Here is a 6,712-nt window from a genome sequence, read left to right on the forward strand (position 1 = left end):
GCCCGGTCTCCCCGCCGGCCCGGGCGGGGCGGGGCCGGGGCGGGGCCTGGCGCCGGGCGGGGCGCTCACCTGGGCGCGCGGCGCGGACCCGAACCGGTGGGTATGGGGTGCAGGGCTAGCGGGCGGGCGACGGGAGGGGACGCGAGGGTGCCCGAAGCGCGGTCCAGGTGGCAAGAGTCGCTCAGCCACCCAGTGCACGGGCCACGCGCGGTCCCAGACAAAGGCGGCGCATTCCTGAAGAGGCGGCGGCCCCTGCAGGCGGCCGCGGGCACCGCGTCCCGGAACCGGCTGTGGGCGCGGGCTCGAGGGCGTGGCGGCATAACCTAACCGCGTCCCGAAGGGAGTCCTGGACATCGGACGATTGCAGCAAGCCTGTGCGTGGCTCGCCTCCTGCTTGCCCCTTAAAGCCCTTTGCTCGAGGACTGTCTGTCCTAGGCGGTTCGGTAAGAAAACTGAGAGGCAAGGTGTAGTAGTGCAGTCGTGCTCTCCTCCCTAGCTTTGTAGTCCTCTCCACCTCCCTGTCCCAAGGAGGACACTTAGGCCTTGTGTGACCCTGCCTCTGCACAAGCGCCTCTTTGCAAAGGAGATCACCACATCCGAAGACTCCTCTAGATCCAACGTCCACCAAGCCAGACCAATATAAGGCCAATATTCCTAATGGCATCAATCCAACATGTCCCATCTCCCATTCCTACTCGGGTGCTCTACCTGGAGTTCTTAAGTGCATTCTGGGGAGGGGAGGTGGGAGTGGTGTTGCTTCTCTGGCTGCTAGGCTGGTGGCTGTGTCTGTCCTGCACACGATAGCCAGAAAACTGGATAGGACCCATGGTCTGCCTGCCTCAGTAGGAAAAGCAAACACCAAGGACAGCATGAGCTTCAGGGCTGGAGACCACTGAGGAGCCTGCAATGGAATGGCCTTCTGGCTAGATGTGGAGGCTACACTGCTCGCTCCTGACCTGACTGTGTCCTCAACCACACCTCTGTGTGTCTTGTCTCAGCTGCCCTTGTCTGTTTGACTTGGATTTTCAGGTCACTGAAATGTGGGAGATGAGGTTGAGGCAGGGTGGGCACTCACGGCCACTTCTTCATTGCATACTGGTCACTAAGTGCCACCAGGCTGACCCCTTATGTGCCTCAGTACATTCTTGTCCTCACTCCCTACCGCATGGGAGGCTTGCCTCCCGATGACAGATGGATAACCGAAAGCCAACTTCAACAGCCAGCAGAAGGCCATGCCTATAGCCTGGACCAACACCTTTCTCACAGTATCCTTGAATCCAGCAGTGCCCACACCAGTGATTGTTGTGGCTCGAAGATCACTTCATGTCATGGGACATGGCTGAAAATCTGAGGACAAGGCTAGAGTCCTGGGCTACTATCATTGCCCAGAGGTTTAGAGAAGGCATTTCCCCATCGACTATTTTTAACATTGGCCAGGCTGCCCATTAGAGAGGTAATGACTGAGGCCCCTCCTTCCAATGTTGGGGCACGGTTTAGTTGTGGGAGAGAAAGAAAAGGCATTGCTACCATGGGGGTGTCTGGTGCCACAATTCTCGCCAGCTCAAAGATGGCTGTTCCTGGATGCTCTGGGGTAGGGCCTGGATACACCTGCTCACAAGTCTATGAGATTGGGTCAGGGCTGAGGTCTACGGTGTAAACTGGGCACCCATAGTCTTAGGCAGCTTCTCTGTGGTCTGCAAACCATGCTGTCGTATGTGTACCCATTCCAGTCAGCACTTTGGTGCTCCTCTCTAGAGACCGACCCTGCAGGACGCCTGGATGCAGACTAAGGTCCAGGCCAGCTCTGAAGAGGATCAGATAGGGAGCAAAGTGAGATGCATGCTGGCCGTTCTGCCTCCAGGAGGACATGGCTCTCTTCTTAAGCAGGAGATGTGGGAGGTCCGGAGAGGCGTATTTATCAGGCTGCAGACAGGTATCGGGCAATTTGAGCGACAGAGCCCTTCCCCAGTGGCAGGCACAGCACCCATGGCCCTAAGGATGAGGGAAGGAGGGCAGCTGACTGAACGTGAGTGGAGGACTTTACTAGGGACTGAAGTTAGGCTAAGACACACAAACAGCCTTAGCTGGTCCTTTGGGGGAAGAATCAGAGGTCCAGTTGGGGAAGCCAGGGCATTCATTGTCCTTTTCATGAAGTCTACAAGGATTGGTTTGTGTGAAGCCCCAGCAGAGGTTCTGACATGGTAGGCCTATTTGGACTGGCAGATACGAATTCTCCCAGCCTTGTGCACATATGGCCCTGGGAGTCAAAGGAGGATGTGAAGTCTGCAGACAGCTCTCCCACAGTCTTGAATATATCAGTCATTACTACTGGGCCAGGCCTGTTGGACCAGACTAGAGGTCTGTCTGAATTGTCCCCCACCCCCATGGGTCACTTGCCCAGGCACTGCCTCCTGCAGTGAGGCCTGACAGACACTGCAGTGCCCCAGATCTGCACCGCCTTCCTCCGCTGGCCTCAGATTCAGCTCAGTGATCTGTACAAGACATGGAAGTTCCCTGTCTGTGTGACTTCAGCCCAGCTCTTTGTGTGTGTGGATAGATGCTTTGGGGTGTGGTCAGATCACTGTCCCTTCTGTGTCTGCCTCTTCTGCCCCCTGAGAGAACTACGTGGGATCCTAGCAGGTATGATCAAACCTGCGGGTCCAATCAGAATCCAGCATGAGGCTAGCCAGGGCTGAAAGGGATGTGGTGCAGCCTTGGAAGGTGGTCACTGTTGCAAGGGCTTGAGAGCTTATGGGCACAAGCCCTACTGGGGCATCCTTGTAGGACAACCCACACACCCTCAGGCCGTTGGTTTTCTAGGAAGGGAGGAAGAAATAAGGGAACTTGGGTTTTGCTGTATATGCTCTGGGACAGTAAGAGGAGGAACTAGGGAAGGAGGGAGAAGGTCAAGCTGTATGGTTGCACCTGCTGCCTGAGCATGCCAAGGCCACCAACCTGAGTGGGTGGCTGGGGATGAGATCTCAGTGCCAGGGAGCTGGGGGCCATCTGCTCTCACCACAGAAGATGGCACCATGCCCGAGCCTGAGAGGATTCTGTGCCAGGCCTGCTAAATGCATGGTGCTATTGGTCCTGTGATGGCAACGACACTACCTATTTTTCCAGACAGGAAAACAGGGCTGAAGAGTTTAGGCAGACGAACCCTGGTAGCCCCTCTTGGATTGCCCAGACCTCTGCTTCTACAGAAGAAGCATCTTGCCACCCTCCACCTTGAGTTCTGGACCCTCTGCCTCATCAGCTCTGAGTCCCTGAGGAACCCCACCCTGAGTCCCCTGCCCAACTTTGGTGCACATTAAGCCATAATTAAACAGCTTCCTCATCTCTTATTCATCAAAGGCACACAGCAGCAACCGGGGACTGGTGCAGGGAAGGGGCCTGGCACGCCCCAGAATCCCACTGGGCCTGCCCGTCTCCCAATACTTCTGGACTCTGCTCTGAGCCAGGGCCTCCTACAGGGCACCATCCTGGATTCTGCTGTGCTGAGCACACCTCCCGAAATATCATGTGTGCGCCCCACCTCTGAGAGATTCCTGAATAGATTGGGTAGGGTTTGTGCAGTGCAGGATCAGCTCTCAGTGTGGTCACTGTGACCCCTCTCTAGGATGAGAACCTGAGCAGGGAGGGAGGTAGAGCCTCAGGCCAGGCAGCATGCTGACACTTGGGCCCAAAGTTGGCTCTGTTTCTTCTTCTTCTTCCAGCTCCTATAAAGATTAGTGAGTCCCTGGAACTTCCAGGTCTTGGATGTGCTGCTTGGGACTCTGAGAGTTGCTGGAGGACAATCTCAGGGTTGTCTCCTCATGCTGCTGAGTCAGTGATCTTGGAGTAGGCACAGCTAGCCCACTTGAGAGCTGGATATGAATCCTATGGCCCAGGGGTCTAAAGTCTGGTATAGGGCTGGGGCCCAGGAAAGCATAGTCCCAGGGTTACCCCACATCATCGCTGTGGCCTCTGGCCCCTCCTCGACCCCTGTGGGGAATGTAGATCCTTCTCTAGAACCATTCATCTAGAGTGATGGCTAAACTGGGAGCTATTGCTCAGGCTAGGAGCCCAGAGGGCAGTCAAAACTGGGTCAAACACTGTTTAAATGGACTCATGAGCTGTATATGCTGGGGCTGGAAGGCACCTCAGAGCCCTTTGTAGGCCCTCAGTGAAGAGTTTCTACTGGGCCACCTCACTGCTACCCACATTCAGTACAGCAGGGTCCAAATGTTGGCTCTGCCCGTGTTCAGGCCACCCACAGAGAATGCAAATGTGCTTTGTTTTCCAGATGGGGAGGACATGGGATGGGCTAGCTTGACCCAGAACCTAGTGGTCCCATTCAAAGGACACAAAGGAGAACCATCTACTTTTCCTTATTGCTTTCAACATTTAGCCGTTCAGTAATCTAGGAGGTTGGTTCCCACCTCTGTTGGATCTTGACTCTTCACATCCCTCATCCCTGGGATCTCCTCATCAAGGTACTTATGGGGAACCTGAGGCCAAGGGAAAGGCCTTGCTCTAGCCTTGCCTGGCTGCACTCTCACGACCTCTTCTTTTCTTTCTTTTTTGTTTTGTTTTTGTATTTTCAAGACAGAGTTCCTTCTTTATGTAGCCCTGGATGTCCTAGAACTCACTTTGTAGACTAAGCTGGCCTTGAACTCAGACATCTTCCTGCCGCTGCCTCTATAGCACTGGGATTAAGGGTGTGCCTAGCCATGCACCCCCATATTCTGTTCCACTCTCCACAGCAGTTCTGCATCCTGAGAACCATGGGACAACCCCACTGCCAAGATTGTCCAAGGCCAAACTTCCCTGGATTCCTGCCCAGGGTCACTGGACCCGGCTTTTACGTAAGACAGGGGTCCCAAAAGCTGGTTTTGAAGCTGGGGCCTGGGTTTGGTACTCAGTGAGTATAGAATATGCAGTTTTTCATATTCCCTGTCCCCTGCCAGGGAAGTCAGAGGCACAGTTGCTCCTACATGAAGATAGGTCTTAGAGGTGGAAGCTGCAGACAGGCTTCCAGGTCCGGAGTGGTTTTAGCCAGGATTATGCTGACAGTCCAAGACGACCAAGGTTTGCTGTCAGTGTTGTATGCATGTATCCCAGCTTGTGGACATACAGGGTCTGCCCATCCTATCCACTCCCCGCTCCACTCCTGCCTTTCAGCCCTGGCCCTTCCCAGTCATGTGCTGGCTTAGCTCAGACAAGTCTCTCGCCGTGGGATCAGCTTGAGCCTTATGTGGCTGGAATTGGGTTAGTCAAGGAGTAGGCACAGAGCCTTGAGCTGTTGGTTGTCTTGGATTCCAAGATCCCAGCCAACACTCTCAAGCAGTTGGTCTCAGTGTTAAGTTTCCAAAAGACTCCCATGCTCAGCTGGAGTGTCCACAGGCTACCGTGTTCTACATGTCAGAAATACTGCTTTGGACCGGGAAGCCTAGAACCATCTTTTCTTGGCTTGGACCTTTCTGTGACACCCTTGTCCAGAACTATCCACTGCTCTGGTAACTCAGTTTGGCATGGCTAGGTTGACCATACCCAGACACATGCATATATGCAGCAGAGGCCAAACCTCGACCCGCAGAGCTTTACAGGTTAGCCAGGGGCGTCCTCTCTTCCCAGGAGACTTCAGAGAGATCCTCTGCTAGGCTGTTCCTTAGGCCCCTTCTCTGTCCCCAGGGTGAGGCAGAGGCAGTGTCTAGCCCTGGAAACACCATGCCAATGTCATGCATCTGAGGTCCAAGGGGGAAGGGCAATGTGATGAAGCCAGGGTACAGAGCTCAGCACTGGGGCCCACTCACCAAGTCCTGACCCCCTGTCCTTTGAATTCATAGGCATCTGTCAGAGCCATTCAGAAGGTCCCAGGGAGAAGAGACAGAAGAGAGGACAAAGGTAGCAGACATGAGTTATGGAAGAGCTTTGTCATAAAGCTGTTGTTTAAATTCTAACTCTGCCGTGAACTTTTTATTCTGGGGTTGGGGTGAATAAGTGAATGGAGATACATTTGATAGTGAAGATAAGAACTAGTAGTAAGAGCCAATGAGACCCGCAGCTTCTGCCCTGCTTCCGACTCTAATGGAGCAGAAGCTCGTTGATTAATTACAGCACGTGATTCTTTTATTTGTCCCATTGTTTGAGACAGGCTCTCCCTACCTAGCCCTCGCCCTGAAACTCACAGTGTAGACCAGGTTGTCCTTGAACTTACCTCCTGTCTCTGCCTCCCAAGTACATGTCCGATCCATGAGCATGGGACACATTGATTTTAAGGCTACAATGATCAACACAGTTCATGGGCATCAGATGATGGGAAAGAAAATCCAGGGGAAAGGCTCAGCTACAAGTCTGAGAGAGAAAGAGAAAAATCTGGGAAAAACTAAATATACACTCCATACAGGGGTTTGGGACAACTCAATGAGCCAATTGGGAAGTTTGGGCCCCTGCCTCAGTCCTTCATATTAAAATAGATACCCAAAGGGCCAAAGGTTTAAGAAGTAAAAACAAACCACAACTCCCAGTGAAGTGGTGCCGAAACAAAGGCAAGTGGGTCTCTGTGCTAGCCTGGTCTACATGGTTCCAGGATAGCCAGAGCTACATAGTGAGACCCTGTTTCAAACAAACAAATAAACAAACACATCAGAGATTAAAAAAAAACTCTATAATGTTAAATTACTCTAAGGAATTATACAAAACTTAGAAGCTGTAAAGTGAGAGGCAGGCA

The 6,712-nt window shown here is 53.2% G+C and overlaps 1 long non-coding RNA gene across 1 annotated transcript; it reads left to right on the forward strand.

The window, feature by feature from the left end:
- Positions 1-67: 67 nt before the first annotated feature.
- Positions 68-5,941, forward strand: LOC148002708 (uncharacterized). The gene is made up of 4 exons (XR_015633695.1): positions 68-96; positions 4,286-4,475; positions 4,746-4,847; positions 5,829-5,941. It is a non-coding gene; the product is annotated as an uncharacterized LOC148002708 (long non-coding RNA).
- The last annotated feature ends 771 nt before the right edge of the window (positions 5,942-6,712 follow it).

This window comes from Rattus norvegicus, chromosome 11 (assembly GCF_021556685.1).
Source record: "Rattus norvegicus strain SHRSP/BbbUtx chromosome 11, alternate assembly SHRSP_T2T, whole genome shotgun sequence".
Taxonomy (NCBI): Eukaryota; Metazoa; Chordata; class Mammalia; order Rodentia; family Muridae; genus Rattus; species Rattus norvegicus.